Source organism: Melospiza georgiana, chromosome 27 (genome assembly GCF_028018845.1).
Source record: "Melospiza georgiana isolate bMelGeo1 chromosome 27, bMelGeo1.pri, whole genome shotgun sequence".
Taxonomy (NCBI): Eukaryota; Metazoa; Chordata; class Aves; order Passeriformes; family Passerellidae; genus Melospiza; species Melospiza georgiana.
In genome coordinates, this window is record NC_080456.1 from 3,391,539 (window position 1) to 3,409,118 (window position 17,580).

At 47.1% G+C, this 17,580-nt stretch overlaps 1 protein-coding gene across 2 annotated transcripts in view; it reads right to left on the bottom strand.

The window, feature by feature from the left end:
* The window catches only part of GRAMD1B (GRAM domain containing 1B), a 126,500-nt gene that overhangs the window by 93,053 nt on the left and 15,867 nt on the right, over positions 1-17,580 (bottom strand). The window contains exon 1 of one of the 2 annotated variants that reach the window (XM_058041231.1): positions 100-151. The exons of the other annotated variant lie outside the window; for it this stretch is intronic. The gene's annotated coding sequence lies outside the window, so the exon portion shown is untranslated. Of the gene's footprint in view, positions 1-99; positions 152-17,580 lie in introns of those variants that run through there. 2 annotated transcript variants of the gene reach the window in all.

Genomic DNA, 17,580 nt, shown 5'->3' on the forward strand with positions numbered 1-17,580 from the left:
AGGCAGGTGAAGCAGCGATGGTGCGGAGCAGCCGTACCAGAGAGCACAGTGCAGGACGCGGGGTGCAGGCTGCTCACTGCACCCCCCGAGCTCACTCACCTCACACAACACCCCCACACGAGCGGGCCTGACCCAGTAACCCTTTGGTGCACGCTGAGCTGGGGCTGGAGGCACCAAAGCCCCGGGAAAGCTGCGCTGGGTGCCAGCATCGGGAGGCATCCGTAGCTGCGTGTGCCCGCCCGGATTGGCGGAGCACGCTGACTTCACGCCACCCCAGCCATCCCCCTGCTTCTCCTCCTGGCCTACTTTGCTCCAGGAAACCAGCCTGGGGCCTGTGAGGCAGCCCAGCAGCTCCCAGAGCAGAGCAGCGGGCAGGCAGAGCCGAGGGAGGCAGGGAAACGCTGCAGAGCTCAGGCACATCAAAGCCCCTGAGAGCATCACTGCTCAAAGCGCTGCCTGACAGCGCTGCCTCAAAGTGCTTATTCATCCCCCGGTGCTCAGGCACGCAGCAGGAGCACGCAGAGACCCACAAACGGATTTATGGCAGGGTTTGGGCACGCTGAGGGCTTGAACGCACCAAGGGGCAGCTCAGCCTCTGCAAAACCAGCACTGAGCATTGCTGCTGCCCTGGGCGCAGGCACTGTCACACCCAGGGAGTTTGGTATGTTCAGTATCTGACAGCCCTGGCAGGCCCACGGGGGTTTGTATATTCAATATTTAACTTACAGCCATGGCAGACCCACGGGGATTTCATATATTCAGTATTTTACAGCTGTGGCAGATCCGTGGGGGTTTGGTATATTCAATATTTAACTTACAGCCCTGGCAGACCCACAAGGGTTTATTATATTCTATATTTTACAGCCCTGGTAGACCCATAGGGGTTTAATATATTCAATATATTACAACTGTGGCAGACCCATGGGGGTTTATTATATTCAGTATTTTACAGCCACAGCAGACCCACGCAGGTTTAGTATATTCAATATTTAATTTACAGCCCTAGCAGACCCAGGGGGGTTTAGTACATTCAATATTTAACCTACAGCCTTGGCATACCCACGAGTGTTTAGTATATTCAATGTTTTCCAGCTAGGGCAGACCCATGGGGGTTTAATAAATTCACTGTTTTACAGCCCTGGTAAACCCATGGGGGTTTATTATATTCTATATTTTACAGCCCTGGTAGACCCATAGGGGTTTAATATACTCAATATCTGACAGCCCTGGCAGACCCCTGGGAGTTTAATATATTCAATATTTTACAGCCCTGGCAAACCCATGGGGGTTTATTATATTCAATATTTTAAGCCATGGCAGACCCACGAGGGTTTGTTATATTCCATATTTTACAGCCCTGGCAGACCCCTGGGAGTTGAGTATATTCAATATTTCACAGCTGTAGCAGACTCATGGGGATTTAGTATATTCCATATCTACAGCCATGGCAGACCCACAGGGGTTTGGTATATTCAACAGTTAACTTACAGCCCTGGCAGACCCACGACTGTTTAGTATATTCAATATTTTACAGCTGTGGCAGACTCATGGGTGTTTAGTATAATCTATATTTTACAGCTGTATCAGACCCATGGGGGTTTATTATATTCAGTATTTTACAGCCCTGACAGACCGACGATTGTTTAGTATATTCAATATTTTTCAGCCCTGGTAGACCCATGGGGGTTTAATATATTCAATATTTTACTTACAGTCATGGCAGATCCACAGGGATTTGGTATATTCAATAGTTTACAGCTGTGGCAGACTCATGGGTGTTTAGTATAATCTATATCTTACAGCTGTGGCAGACCCATGGGGGTTTATTATATTCAGTATTTTACAGCCCTGGCAGACCCACAGGGGATTTGGTATATTCAATATTTTACAGCTGTGGCAGACCCATGGGGGTTCATTATATTTACAGCCCTGGCAGACTGAGGGGGGTTTGGAATATTCAATATTTAACTTACAGCCCTGGCAGACCCACAAGGGTTTATTATATTCCATATTTGCCAGCCCTGGCAGACCCGCAGGATTTTAGTGCATTCAGTATTCGACAGCCCTGGCACCAGCCTGTGCTGGAGGACAATGGCACAGATGTCACCCTCCTGCAGAGGGTGCAGCAGGCTGGGGACAGGCAGGAGCCCTCAGCACCAAGGCACCCCCAGGAAGGGCCATGAGCACAGAGAGGGCTCCTCTCGGAGCCTGGGCACTCACAAAATGTGGGTTTTGCCCTGTGTTTGTGCTGCCATGCGTTCATGCATGCCTGCACAGACCCACGCTGGCACACTGCTCCTTTGTGCTCAGAACACACAAAAGCTCCGGGAGAGAGGAGCCCTGGATGGGAACTGGGAAGGAATTCATCCCTGGCAGTGCCCAAGGCTGGGCTGGATGGGGCTTGGAGCACCCTGGCATGGTGGGAGGGGTCCCTGCCATGGGACTGGGTGGGTGGAAGGTCCCTTCCATCCCAAACCATTCCGCGATTCCATGGAATACTGTCGCAGACATCTTTTATGAAAAATCCTTTTCTTAAGATTTTTCCTCCTGAGAAGCTGAGAGGCCTCAGGAACAAAATGCAAACAATGGTTATCTGCTGCTGTGGAATGCAACAGGTGCATCTGTGATTGGTCTCATGTGGTTGTTTCTAATTAATGGCCAATCACAGTCAGCTGGCTTGGACTCTCTGTCCCAGTCACAAACCTTTGTTATCATTCCTTTCTATTCTTAGCTTAGCTACCCTTCTGATGAAATCCTTTATTCTATTCTTTTATTATAGTTTTAATATAATATATATCATAAAGTAATAAATCAGCCTTCTGAAACATGGAGTCAGATCCTCATCTCTTCCCTCATCCTCAGACCCCTGTGAACGCTGTCCCAAAATTCAGCCTGGTCAGGGACACAAAGCCCCTCCTCTGAACGCTGATTTCAGCCTCCTAAAGCCTCCAGTGCAGACACAGAGATCCACAAACAGCAAATCCACACCCCCTGCTCCCCAACCCCTCCTTCATGAAGCCACAGACGCCCCTCAATGACATTTCTCTTTCTGTGATTTTCTCCAATGACATTTCTCTTTCTGTGATTTTCTCCAAGTTCACAACAGCGTGGGAAGGGGTAAAAAAAGCACTACAGCTTCATGAAGGGCTTTCAGCAAATCCTGAGGTAAAGAATCGTAATTTTGCAATTCAGAAAAAGCTGAATTTCCACATTTCAGCCTCTCTACAGCAGAGGCTCCCTGTGGCTGCAGCAGCTCCTGAACTTAAAGCAAACAGGAAACATCTCCTGAGGAAGTGCAGCCTTAGGAAGGGAACTGCCCACTGTGAAATGCCTGAGCTCCGGGGAGGAATTCCAGGCTCCATAAATATCCACAGCCACGGCCCGTTAGCCCGGGGTTCCTAATTGCCTCCAAAAGGATTCCTTAGCAATTAGAGAACGTTGCTTTTTGTCAGCATTACCCTTCCCACAGGCACAGCCCACAGCCAGCAGGGCATCCTCTGTATGGCTCCAGAGCAGCCTCGCCTCTCAAAGACTCCCAGGGACTAAAAAATTCCCTTTTTCTATTTACAGAATTCCAGGCTCCATAAATATCCACAGCCACGGTCCTGTTAGCCCGGGCTTCCAGCTCCTCCAAAAGGATTCCTTAGCAATTAGAGAACATTGCTTTTTGTCAGCATTACCCTTCCCACAGCCACAGCTGGGCATCCTCTGTATGGCTCCACATTCCCCAGAGCAGCCTCACCTCTCAAAGACTCCCAGAGACTAAAAAATTCCATTTTTCTATTTACAGAATTCCAGGCTCCATAAATATCCACAGCCGCGGCCCTGTTAGCCCGGGCTTCCAGCACCTCCAAAAGGATTCCTTAAAAATTAGAGAACACTGCTTTTTGTCAGCATTACCCTTCCCACAGCCACAGCTGGGCATCCTCTGTGTGGCTCCACATCCCTCAAAGACTCCCAGGGACTAAAAAATTCCCTTTTTCTATTTATAGAATAAGAGCCTCACCTCTCAAAGACTCCTAGGGACTAAAAAAACTCCCTTTTTCAAGTGCCCAGCAGTGCAAACAAAGGGCTGAGCAGGCTCAGATTAATTTGCCAGGAAAGGTGCGTGAGCTGCAGGCATGAATTCAATGTGCTGCCAGTGAGGCACCACTCCAGCCACGCTGTGATTCTCCCATATGGCAAAAAAAAAACAGAAAAAAAGAAAAGAAAAGGAGTTAGGGAAGCACCAAAAAAAACCCCTGTTTGGGTCTGTGAAATGCATGCAAACAAAACCTGTTAGCGACAGAACCAGTGGGAGGGGAAATTAGAAACTAATCAGGAAATGTTACGGGGAGAGAGGAAGGACTGCTAGAGAAAACGTAAGGAGGAGAGAGTTTAATTGGAGTGCCAAGGAGGAGAGAGTTTAATTGGCGTATGCACCTTGGTTACAGGTGTACAGATCCCCAGGAAAATGAGGCAGGTGGGCACAGTCCCGAGTCCTCCCCGAAGGCAGCGGCGACGGGCAGCGATGCGCAGATGCCATCACAGCATCTGCCAGCCAGGGCACTCCTCCATTTCCCTGGGAAAAAGCCCTGCAGGGACTCCCTCAGTGCTGCAGCAGCTGGGAAGTCACATGAGGCTTCATTTCCAGCAAAAAAAAAAAAAAAAAAAAAAAAAATGCATTTCTCTCTCTGCAGGCATGACGGGAGCTGTAGTTCGTGGCCAGGGCAGGGAGAGCCCGAGAGCCATTTCTGAGCCTCTGCCCCTGAGCTGGGCTCCTGGAGGGCACAGAAAGGTGGAACAGCACCACAGCACCTTGGTGATTCCTACTTGCAATATTCCTACCTTTTTTCCTGATTCCTACTTGGAATATTCCTACCTTTTTCTGATCCCTACCTTTTTCTGATCCCTACCTTTTTCTGATCCTTACTCGGAATATTCCCACCTTTTTCTGATTCCTACCTTTTTCTGATTCCTACTTGGATTATTCCTACCTTTATCTGATTCCTACCTTTTCCAGATTCCTACTTGGATTATTCCTACCTTTATCTGATTCCTACTTGCAATATCCCCAGCTTTTTTCTGATTGATACTTGGAATATTCCCACCTTTTTCTGATTCCTATTTGGAATATTTCTACCTTTTTCTGATTCCTACCTTTTCCTGATTCCTACTTGCAGTATTCCCATATTTTTCTGATTCCTGCTTGGAATATTCCCACATTTTTCTGATTCCTTATTGGAATATTCCTACTTTTTTTTCTGATTCCTATTTGGAATATTTCCACCGTTTTCTGACTCCTACTTTTTTTCTGATTCCTACTTGGAATCAGAGAATGGAGAAAACTAGCCCTCCATCAAAAGGAGAAAAATAATTCCCTTATTTTTTTTTAAATAATTTAAAACATATAATGTTAGATATATTATTTAAAATAATAAAAGAGAGACTTGGGGACAGGAAGAATATTTGTATCAGGAGAAAGAGGGGCAGCACCAGGAAGGCGGAGAGGCTGGGATGATTCAGGTTGTAACTGCTGCTTTCTTGAGCAATATTAGAATTTTTAAATCCTGCTTTCACGCTGTGCTTTGGCTCTTTGCCTCCCCTCATTGTCCTGCCTGTTTGAACTCAGCCTTCCTTTTGCCTGGGGTGGTGCAAGAACCTCTCCCAGGCTGGGAAAGGCTCAGTCACTGCAAATCTGGGTAACAGAGAACTCTGACTCATGGCACACCACAGAGAGAAATCCCCATTCTCCTTTTCTGGGCAATTCAAAGGAAAGGCATTTCTTAATTTCCTAATTTTTGTCTCCATTGCCAAGAACGTGCAGCCACTGTGAGCAGGCAGCAAGAGGTCACTGCATTGAGCAGAAATCTTGGTTGGTTTTGTTCTCTGAGACAAAGAGATCCTGAATTATGTCGTGGTCTGAATTAATTCCCATCACACCACAGCCCAACACCTGAACACGAGGAGATTTCCACTCAGCATCATGTTAAACATGCAGACTCCCCAGATCAGAGTGCTTTTAAATGCCTAAATAAAACCTTCAGACCTGTTGGAACCAAAGCCTTTCCAAGCTAAATCTTTATATTCAGTCCAACAACCTGGATGGGCTGGCCCTGCCTGAGGATCATCCATGGAGACCCTGGAGAAACCAAACCTCCTGTTCCCCTCTGGATCTGTGGGGTAGCTCCTGCAATATCCTATAAACAAATAACCTCCAGTTACAGATAAACTGGTGAAGAATGCACATTATGATATTTTTTTGGCTTTAGGAATAAAAGCCATTAGAGGGATGACTGCAGAGGAGGGGAAAGATCCTGAACCCTTCATTTCTGAAACCTGAGACAGGAGAAATCAGCTAAAGAACACAACCTGAGGCTGCAGGGAGGCATTTCAGAGCAGCACTGAAAGCCTTCCCCTGCAGGTCCAGGGGCTCTCCCAGTGCCAGTGGCATCAACAACAGGGCAGAACCAAGGCTGGCAGCAGGAACAGAGGGCAGAGGATGCCCCGGACCCACAGAGCCACCCAGCATCACCCCTGGTTCCTCAGGATGGGCGGCAGGTGCTGCACAAAGCCTGAACTCACATACAGAACCCTAAACCTGGAGCAAAGAGTAAAGAAATCACCAACTCCTACAGAGCTGGAAGCTTTGCCAGACCCCCAAACAGGCCCCTAATCCCACAGGAATGGCACTGAAAGAGCAGGAAGGGGGTCAGCAGAGCCAGCACTCAGCAGCCAAAGGTTTGGGGCAGGGCTCACTGGGGGAATGGAAAGCAGGGAGAAGAAAAGTATGAGGTTAAATATTAGGGTGAGGTATTGGGGGGAAAGAATTGGGGGGAAAGTATTGGGGGGAAAGTATTGGGGGGAAAGAATTGGGGGGAAAGAATTGGGGGGAAAGAATTGGGGGGAAAGAATTGGGGGGAAAGTATTGGGGGGAAAGTATTTATTAGGGGAAAGTATTGGGGGAAAGTATTGGGGGAAAGAATTGGGGGGAAAGAATTGGGGGGAAGTATTGGGGGGAAGTATTGGGGGGAAAGTATTGGGGGGAAAGTATTGGGGGAAAGTATTAGGGGAAAGTATTGGGGGAAAGTATTGGGGGAAAGTATTGGGGGAAAGTATTAGGGGAAAAGAATTGGGGGAAAGTATTGGGGGAAAGTATTAGGGGAGAGTATTGGGGGAAAGTATTGGGGGAAAGTATTGGAGGAGAGTATTAGGGGAGAGTATTAGGGGAGAGTATTAGGGGAGAGTATTAGGGGAGAGTATTAGGGGAGAGTATTAGGGGAGAGTATTAGGGGAGAGTATTGGGGGAAAGTTGGAGGAGAAGAGGGGAAGAAGCAGAGGGGCTGGTGCCATCCCAGCCTGACCTTGCTGCACACACCAAGATGCACAACACGAACACTCAGCACAGGCCAGGGGAGCGGAGGGGCAGGCAGAGAAGCAGAAGAAGAAAAGGCAGAGGTCAGCGAGCACTCACACGGTTACAGTCATCGGCAGCAGGGGGGGATCTGTCCCAGGCCAGTCCCAGCAGCCTGAGGGAGCCTCCCTGCAGCAGCAGGGCAGGAAAACACGGCTGCAGCCAAAGAGGATAAAACCCCAGCTGGGTTACACACGCACAGTGGGGCAGGGGGAAAAGCAGCACAGGGCCGTGACCTCCGAGTCCAGCGTGGAAGGAAGGATGCAGGGCTGCAGGGGACAGCCCTGGGGTGGCTCTGGGGCTTGCTGTGCCCGCTGCAGCCTGGCCCAGAGGAAGCAGCAGTGACGAGGCTGATGAGAGGGCAGAGCTGAGCAGGGAGCTGCTGGAGCTGCTCTGCTCTCAGATTTCTCCCATCACAGGCAATTCCATTTTAAAGGAGCAGCTGCCCGGGAGACTTTTTTGCCAGATGCAAGATGCTGCTGTGGGGTAAGGTGCAGAAAGCTGAGAGAATGAATTCTCTGTTCAGCTGAGAGTTTGATGATGATGGTTACTGGAATTAAATCCTCAAGGGCAGAACTGACCCAGCAGACTGCCCACTACCACTATCCCACATTTTCCCCAAATCTCCTGTAACAGGGCAGAAGATACCTGAAAGATGTGTGAAAAGTGTGGATGTTCAGCTCAGAATGAAGCTAGGGGATGCCTTATAGATATAAAATGCATAAAATGATATTCCAAGCCCCTCTGGGATAGTTGGTACCTCTCCTCTTTGCTGACTATGAAATGTGAAGATGCGCTCATTTCCTTTTGCCAGATGCAGTGCTGCTGTGGGGTGAGGTGCAGAAAGCTGAGAGAATGAATTCTATGTTGAAACAAGGAGAGTTTGATGATAATGGTTACTGGAGAGAGTTTGATGATAATGGTTACTGGAATTAATTCTCAAGGGCAGAATTTACCTGCCCACTATCAGTGTCCCAGCTTTCCCCAAATCTCCTGAAATGGGAAAAAACACCTGGTGAAAAGTGTCCATGTTCAGCTCAGAAGGAAGCCAGGAGATGCCTTGGAGAGGTAAAATCCACAAAAGGATGTTCCACACTCCACTCATTTCCCTGTGCCAGATGCAAGATGCTGCTGTGGGGTGAGGTGCAGGAAGCTGAGAGAATGAATTCTATGTTGAAACAAGGAGAGTTTGATGATAATGGTTACTGGAATTAAATCCTCAAGGGCAGAACTGACCCAGCAGACTGCCCACTACCACTATCCCACATTTTCCCCAAATCTCCTGTAACAGGGCAGAAGACACCTGAAAGATGTGTGAGAAGTGTGGATGTTCAGCTCAGAATGAAGCTAGGGGATGCCTCATAGATATAAAATGCATAAAAGGATGTTCCAAGCCCCTCTGGGATGGTTGGTACCTCTCCTCTTTGCTGACTATGAAATTTGAAGATGCACTCATTTCCTTTTGCCAGATGCAGTGCTGCTGTGGGGTGAGGTGCAGAAAGCTGAGAGAATGAATTCTATGTTGAAACAAGGAGAGTTTGATGATAATGGTTACTGGAGAGAGTTTGATGATAATGGTTACTGGAATTAATTCTCAAGGGCAGAATTTACCCGCCCACTATCAGTGTCCCAGCTTTCCCCAAATCTCCTGAAATGGGAAAAAACACCTGGTGAAAAGTGTCCATGTTCAGCTCAGAAGGAAGCCAGGAGATGCCTTGGAGAGGTAAAATCCACAAAAGGATGTTCCACACTCCACTCATTTCCTTTTGCCAGATGCGGTGCTGCTGTGGGGTGAGGTGCAGAAAGCTGAGAGAATGAATTCTATGTTGAAACAAGGAGAGTTTGATGATAATGGTTACTGGAATTAAATTCTCAAGGGCAGAACTGACCCAGCAGACTGCCCACTACCACTGTCCCAGCTTTCCCCAAATCTCCTGAAATGGGAAAACACCTGGTGAAAAGTGTGGATGTTCAGCTTAGGAGGAAGCCAAGGGACACCTTGCAGAGGTAAAATCCATAAAAGGGTACTCCAAGCTCTCAAATAGTTGGTACCTCTCCTTTTTGATTGCTGATTATGAAATGTGAGGACGCGCTCATTTCCTTGTGCCAGATGCAGTGCTGCTGTGGGATGAGGTGCAGAAAGTGGAGAGAATGAATTCTATGTTGAAACAAAGAAAGTTGGACTGTAATGGTTACTGGAATGACATTCTCAAGGGCAGAATTAACCCAGCAGAGTGCCCACTACCACTATCCCACATTTTCCCCAAATCTCCTGAAATGGCAGAAAACAACTGGTGAAAAGTGTGGATGCTCAGCTCAGAAGGAAGGCAGGGGGCACCTTGCAGAGATAAATTCCATAAAAGGACGTTCCACACTCCTCTGGAATCGTTGGTACCTCTCCTTTTTCACTGCTGACTATGAAATGTGAAGATCCGCTCATTTCCCAAGGTAACCATTGCAAATCTTTTCATTTTCCAAAGATTTACAGCGCTGAGAGCACAGAACAGGCCATGACGAGGGATGTGTGTGCGCTGACTGCAAAGCCAGGAGAGAATTGCTTTGTTCAGCTCTCCTTCACCAAACCACTGCAAAACACCTCAAATTCCCAGCTCAGACCAGTGGAATTTTTCCGTCCCTACAGAGAATGAAGAAGAAATGCCCTGCAGTGAGCAGCTGCCTTCAGAAAGAGCTGATGGCTGTGAGATGCGAAGGGCTCTGTGAGGACAGCAGCATTCCAGCTGGAGGAAGCAATTCCCACCGATCCTGTGAGGACAGCAGCATTCCAGCTGGAGGAAGCAATTCCCGCTCATCCTGTGAGGACAGCAGCATTCCAGCTGAAAGAAGCAATTCCCACCGATCCTGTGAGGACAGCAGCATTCCAGCTGGAGGAAGCAATTCCCAAATCCCCTCCCAGCACTCACACCCTGCCCCATCCCCAAGGAAGCTGAGGCAGCACCACTGAGCCTCAAGAGCAATTTCTCCTCCAGCTGCCAAGGCAGGAGGATCAGCATCCCCTGTGCCTTCAGGCAGGGCTGTGACCAGCCAAAATCCAGATTATTGTGGGCCCAGATCCTCCAAAAATTCAAGAGGGAAGAACAAAAGGAAATATTTGTAAAAGATTTAGAGATTTGTAAAAAACAAATCTTTTTTGTCGCTATAGGACACCAAAGAACACAAGCTCACACTGCTGCTCTCAAGGTGAAGGAAAAAAGGGAAGTTTATTTTCTGACTCCAACATTTATAGTTTTCCAAAAGTGACAGCGGATTGGAGGGTGACAGTGCCACCTCTCCAATGACACTGGACAAACCAACTGCCCATCAACTTTATCCTCTTCCATAAAGGAATGCAAAACAATCAGTTATTTACAGGAAGTGTGTGAAAAAGTTCACTACAAGAATGTCAGCATCAGAAGGCTTAGAAAAATCTTTAAAAACCAGGGTGACACCTTTTTCTGCTCTCCAATTTATTTTTGTGGGTTTTGTCTCACTTATCCCTGCAGTATTTCTCCTCACCTGTGCATTCATCCTTTCCCTGCCCACTGCACATCAAAGGAGTCACTACAAACTCAGAGTCTTGCCCCATCTCATCCCCAAGATTAAGAGAAGCTTGAAATCTCTGAGATTTCATTAAAAACAGAAGCAGGTTAAAGCTGTAGCAACCCAAGGGGCTCCTACCTTGAGACACCCTTTCCACTCCACTGCTCTGAGCTAAAAAATCTCTGTAGAAAGGGAAAAGATGGCACTGACTCCTCACAGACAGCAGCTCCATCTGCTAACTCAACTCTCCAGCACAAGAAGGGACATTGGGGTCCAGCTGGGATGTCTGACATCACATTTTAGAGTTTTATTAAGTAGATACACATTTTAACCTCCCAGGAAGTTTTCTGAAATGGGAAATTCCCCTTTTAAACTGGATTTTGGCTGCAAATAAGCCAAGGGATGTGTTCTATCATGTGCATTCTCACATTTTATTTGTCTTCTCTGTTGGTCAGACCCACAGATGCAGCTCTGTTTGTGTAAGATCACTTTTCACTTCCCCTTAAGCAGCTCCCCGAACATCCCCTGGGAAATTCTACACCCAAATAATATCAACAGCAAATGATTCACAAGGGGAAAATGTTAGAAAATAAAAAGGGTTCCTGGAGAGCTGCACCCCATTTTAACTGAACATCACCTTTGTGGCACTGCAGCCACCCCACACAGGCGGAACAAGGGACAAATTCACTTTTTTTTTGTGCAGAGGAACACTCATGGCATGAGTCACATCTTGCTTTGTGATGCCAGCCCTGCTGCAATGTTCCCAGCCTGAAGGAAGGTGGGTTTGTGTGACAGGCACACAAAGAGGGGCTGCCCACACTCTGCTTTGTCTCAGGGAACCCCGCACTCCTTTCCAGCGTCATTCACCCTGCTATCATCACTAATACAGCAAAATTCCCAAATCCTTTGGGTTTGGGCACATGCTGTAAGATTGGAAGGACAGTTCTGAGCCCCTGAAGACATCCCACGGAGGGATTTGATCCTGGAGTTAATCCAGTTTAACAAGGCATCCCTGCGAGATGAGGTGGGCAGCTCTGACCTCAATTTACAGCCAAATCTGCAATGCAAACCCTTCCCTGCAGAAACAGAATTAGAAGATCTTAAAAAATCTTTAAAAAACCAGGGTGACACCTTTTTGTGCTCTCCAATTTATTGGCTCCACAAGCGGGGGTTTGCCTCACTTATCCCTGCACTGTTTCTCCTCACCTGTGCATTTATCCTTTCCCTGCACACTGCACATCAAACCCGCCCTTCTAGTTCAAAAAAACCCAAAACCCTCCCTTCTATGCCCAAACACCCCAAAACCCTCCCTTCTATGCCCAAAAACCCCTCCCTTCTATGCCCAGCAAAGCCAATAACCCTCCCTTCTATGCCCAACAAACCCAAAACCCCTCCCTTCTGTGCCCAACAAACCCCCAAATCCTCTGTGCCCAACAAACCCCAAAATCCTCTGTGCCCAACAAACCCTCCCTTCTGTGCCCAACAAACCCCCAAATCCTCTGTGCCCAACAAACCCTCCCTTCTGTGCCCAACAAACCCAAAACCCTCCCTTCTGTGCCCAACAAACCCCAAAATCCTCTGTGCCCAACAAACCCCAAAATCCTCTGTGCCCAGCAAACCCTCCCTTCTGTGCATCCCTGACAGGCTGGGACCAGTTAAGTTCTGTGAGACTCCCCCGATGTTCAGTTTTCCAGCAGAACTGCAGTTTCGGTGCTGCAAAAGGAGCCCACAAAGGCTTTGTCTCCCTTTGCTGGCGCTGCCCTCGGTCAGGCCAACAATTGGAGCATTTTCAGGCCATCTCGGGGAGCCCCAGAACGGGCTCCTTCTCTCTGCTCCAAGGATCCAGGCATCCCTGGTGGGTCTGCCAGGCCTCCCCTGCACCCAGAGACAGGCACAGCACAGCAGGTCTGAGCCCAGCTGGGCTAAACCAGCCCACAAGAGTCAGAACCTGTCCAGAAAAAAATCAGAAATTTCAATAAAAACACCCAAAAAAGAACAGCGGTGGCATCTGAGGAGCAGAGTGGTGTTTTCATTCACTGACTTTGCCAGGTTCACAAAGCGAGGGGAGCAGAGCTGACCTTAAGCTGCTCCTGTCAGCCAGAGGTGAGAGGGGCTAAAAAGGGACATAATCTAAATATTAACCATCTTTCTTACAATTAAAAAACCTTCCAGCAGTCTGGTTGAACTCTCTATTTAATATTAAGTCAAACTGGCTCAGAGTTTGGAGCTGGATTCAAATCCCAGTGATTGAATTCCATTCAATTCCAAGGGATTGCAAAAGCACCAGGGCTCAGATCAAGGAGCTGTGGGAGCTCCAAGTCCTGGCCAGGAGAGTTTTAAAAACCTCCCTGAGGATGAAGATCCATCAGTGAGGGGTAAGTCAGGGATCTGAGTGGATCAGGATCATTCCTGCCAAGGATCTTTGCAGGAAAAGGGCTCAGAATGCTGTGACAGAGGGAGAAAGATGCAGAATAAATAAACCCTAGCAACATTAACAATATTAAATTTATCCACTTTCAAACTTTGCCCTCCTTTCTGCACTCCCCACAACTTCCTGGGAAAATTCAAGCAGCCAACAGAATTTCTTCAACTTCTCTCTGTGGCAAACTTTCCCCTGATTCCCTTGAAAGCTGCCTGGTGAATTTTGATCCATTATTGGAGAAATCTTTATGAGATTGCTCAGAGCAGCAGCAAGCCCTGCAGCCCTGGAACTGCAGAACTGGGAGCTGCACAGATTAGGGAACTAAAATGAGATGCAGGATATGTCAGAGATCTTTGTTAAAGTTAACTTCTCCATTTCCTCCTTGAGATATGATCTCTGTGTAAATCATCTGGATTTACAGCAGTGTAAATGTAAACAATTTTGATTTATTTGGGGTTTTTTTGTGCAAATAGTTTTTTTATTATCTCTTATAAACTGCCACTCAGTTCCCTCTCCTCCATTTCCAGCCTTGCTTTCCATGCTCTCCCCTCTTTAACAGTTTCTCTCCTCTTTAGGCTCAGTCTAAAGATTATTTTTTCCTCTGGTTCAGTAGGTTAATTTTTAATTAAAACACACTTTGCCTCCTTAAACCTGATGGGTGCCTCAGACAAAGAACAAGTCCTTGGTTCAAGCAGAGACAGGCTCATGAATTTGGGGTTAATTTGGTGGAAATTCAAGGTAATTTATGCACAATTTTGTCTCCTTTCAGTGATTCTGGGGTCGCTTATGTGCACACATCTCACCCAAATCTGTGCCTCAATCCCAGCCTTACCCACCCTGGAATTATTTTAACTCAAGCACAATTATTTGAACCCTCTGCCTGAATTTGAACTTTTTTTTTTTGAGAAGCGTTTCAGCATGCGAGCAGCTCAGACTTAATTCCCCACCTCTGTTTTCCTGGGAGGTAAAAGAGGAATTCTCCTCTTTTATTTCATAAATAGTGATAAATAATTTTCATAAATAGCGACACAAGTGACTCACTCAGGCAATCAGCAAAGAACCGAGCCCTAAATTCACCCCAAACCTCTTTCCAGCACATCCCACTAAATTCTTCCAGCTAAAAACACCCATAAAGGACATTATTAGCCCAAAATCAATGACATTATTAGCCCAAAATCAAGGACATTATTAGCCCAATAAAGGAGATTATTACGCCAAAATTAAGGACACTATTATCACAATAAAGGACATTATTACCCCAAAATTAAGGACATTATTATCCCAATAAATGACATTATTACCCCAAAATCAAGGACATTACTATCCCAATAAAGGAGATTATTACCCCAAAATTAAGGACATTATTACCCCAAAATAAAGGACATTTTTATCCCAATAAAGGACATTATTACCCCAAAATCAAGGACATTACTATCCCAATAAAGGAGATTATTACCCCAAAAATCAAGGATATTATTATCCCAATAAATGACATTATTACCCCAAAATTAAGGACATTACTATCCCAATAAAGGAGATTATTACCCCAAAAATCAAGGACATTATTATCCCAATAAACTACATTATTACCCCAAAATCAAGGACATTATTAACCCAATAAATGACGTTATTACTCCAAAATAAAGGACATTTTTATCCCAATAAAGGACATTATTACCCCAAAATCAAGGACATTATTACCCCAAAGTAAAGGACATTTTTATCCCAATAAAGGAGATTATTAGCCCAAAATAAAGAACATTACTAGCCCAAAATAAAGAACATTATTAGCCCCAAAAATGAAGTGTGGCTCCCTGTCAGCAGGCAGAGCCAGCACTCACACGGATTTGCAGAGGGACAGTTTTTTCCTCAGGGAGGAGACGCAGGGGTGGCACACGTGCCTGGCCGCCGTGCCGCAGGACGCTGTGCCAGGGCAGGGCTGCTGCACCATGGCAGCCTGTGCCAGCCCCGCAGGCAGCAGCAGCAGCACAGCACCCACGGCTCCGAGGAAGGGTGGCAGAGAGCCCCAGGCGCAGCCAGAGCAGGGCAGGAGGTTCCACCTGCTCCTCACAGCTCCAGGAGCTGCCGTGGGGATCCCTGGCTGAGGGGGGAGCTGCTGCCTGGGAGGGTTCCGGCCATGCTCAGCTGCGTGTCCTTCCTTCCTTCATCTCACAACCAGCTCAGCAGCTCTTTGCTTCAGGCTGGGGCTGCTCCTTTCAGCAGGTGCAGCTCGTTCCCTGCTCGGAGCACCCCGGGCTCCTCCTGCTCCTGCCCATCGCTCTCTGGGATGCCAGGGCAGCGTGCCAAGGCAAGGGGCACCTTCCAGGGCACAGCACCTGCTCCCTGGCCTCCCTTCTGCTCACATCCTCCAGCTCTGGTGAAATCCTGGGTGGGGGAACCCCAAACATCCCCAGAACACCTGTGGGTTTGATTATGAGCAAATTACCAACCTTAGATGAAGATCAGCAAGGCACAACAGTTTAGGCAGAATGATAGTGAAGTTATCACAGGGTGGAAAAGTAGATTTTGGGGTTTTTAGAATGGGGGTTCAGGAGGTAAGATGGAGGGATCTGGGTGTGTCCAGACATCTTGTATGTAAATCCTTTCCTTGGGATTTTTCCTCCTGAGAAGCTGGGAGGCCTCAGGAACAAAATGCAAACAATGGTTATCTGCTGCTGTGGAATGCAACAGGTGCATCTGGGATTGGTCTCATGTGGTTGTTTCTAATTAATGGCCAATCACAGTCAGCTGTGGACAGAGAGCCGAGTCACAAACCTTTGTTATCATTCCTTCTTTCTCTATTCTTAGCCAGCCTTCTGATGAAATCCTTTCTTCTATTCTTTTAGTATAGTTTTAATATATATCGTAATAAATCAAGCCTTCTGAAACATGGAGTGAGATCCTCATCTCTTCCCTCATCCTCAGACCCCTGTGAGCACAGTCACATCCACCCTTTTTCCTTCTTCTTCTTGGCCTCCATCTTCTGCTGTGATGGTGGCACTTTGGGATTGGTTTAGAGTAGAAGCTCACTGTCTAACACAGGTGATGGGTTTGGGAAGTTATGGTAAATATTGTACAGGGAGTTTTTAGTATAAAGACATAACACTGCCCCGGGGGCAGGCAGAGTGCCTGGACGGACCTCAGCAGGACAAGAGAAACATTTTTATAGATAAGGAACAATAAACAACCTTGAGATCGAGAAATGAAGAGCCCTGACTCCTCCTTCAAGCGCCAGGCTGGGAAAAGAGACTTTAAACATCTCTTGGGGTCACTCTGACAAGCTGTGGGATTCCAGCTGAAATGGAATTTCAGACGCCCTCAGAACCCCCTGCTCTGCTGTCCCACTCCATTTCCTGGCTGGAAGCACTCACCTGTCAGTCAATTAGGGATGTTTTGTTAATTAGTCCAGGCCCCACAGCCATGGGGAAGATGGATAATTGGAGGAGGAGGTGAGCTACAACTCCCAAGTGCTGATTCTGAGCGAAAACCCCTCGTGGGATGTGGAATTTTAATATGGGATATTAATTGGCTCCTTAGGGTCAAGTGAGTCAACTCCTGCTGTTTCAGGGGCTGGATGCATTTTCCCACTTTCAAGCTGATGAAAAATGCAGCTTTTTAAACACTTCTAAACCAAAATAAATCACATTTCGTCTTAGATAACTCTGAGAAGTGCAAGGAAAATAAATCAGTGATAACTCATGGCTCAGCACAAGAAAACTCAGCAGATTCAGGCTCAAAACTTGACCTAGAAGATGCAGCAAAACTCCTCATCATGTGGCTCTGAGCAAAGCAACACCCATAAATCACGCACCCAAAGAAACACCAAAAATCAGTTTTCAACAGCTTTTGTGCCAATGCTGCAATTTGAAAGTGTCATTAATCAACCCAAATTAAAGTTTCTCCTGGAACTTCGCTGCAGTTCTTGCCCAGGTGCTGCACACAAGTTAACCCAGCTTAAACGTGAAATTCAGGATTGCCACAATTTAACAAAAGTGAGCAAATCAACCAAGCTCAGAGGTGTCTTTGCTGAGCAAAGGATCCACCCAGGAAACTCCATTTGTGGGTTTTTAAGGCTCAGAGGTGCTCACTGCCAGCACACAGCACCTCTAATGAAGCTGCTACAACAGCTGGAGTTTGGGGAATGAGCCCCAAAAGAAAATTGTGGTTATTTCAGGGGCTGCATGCATTGTGCCATGTTCAAGGGGACGAAAAATGCAGCTTTTTAGAC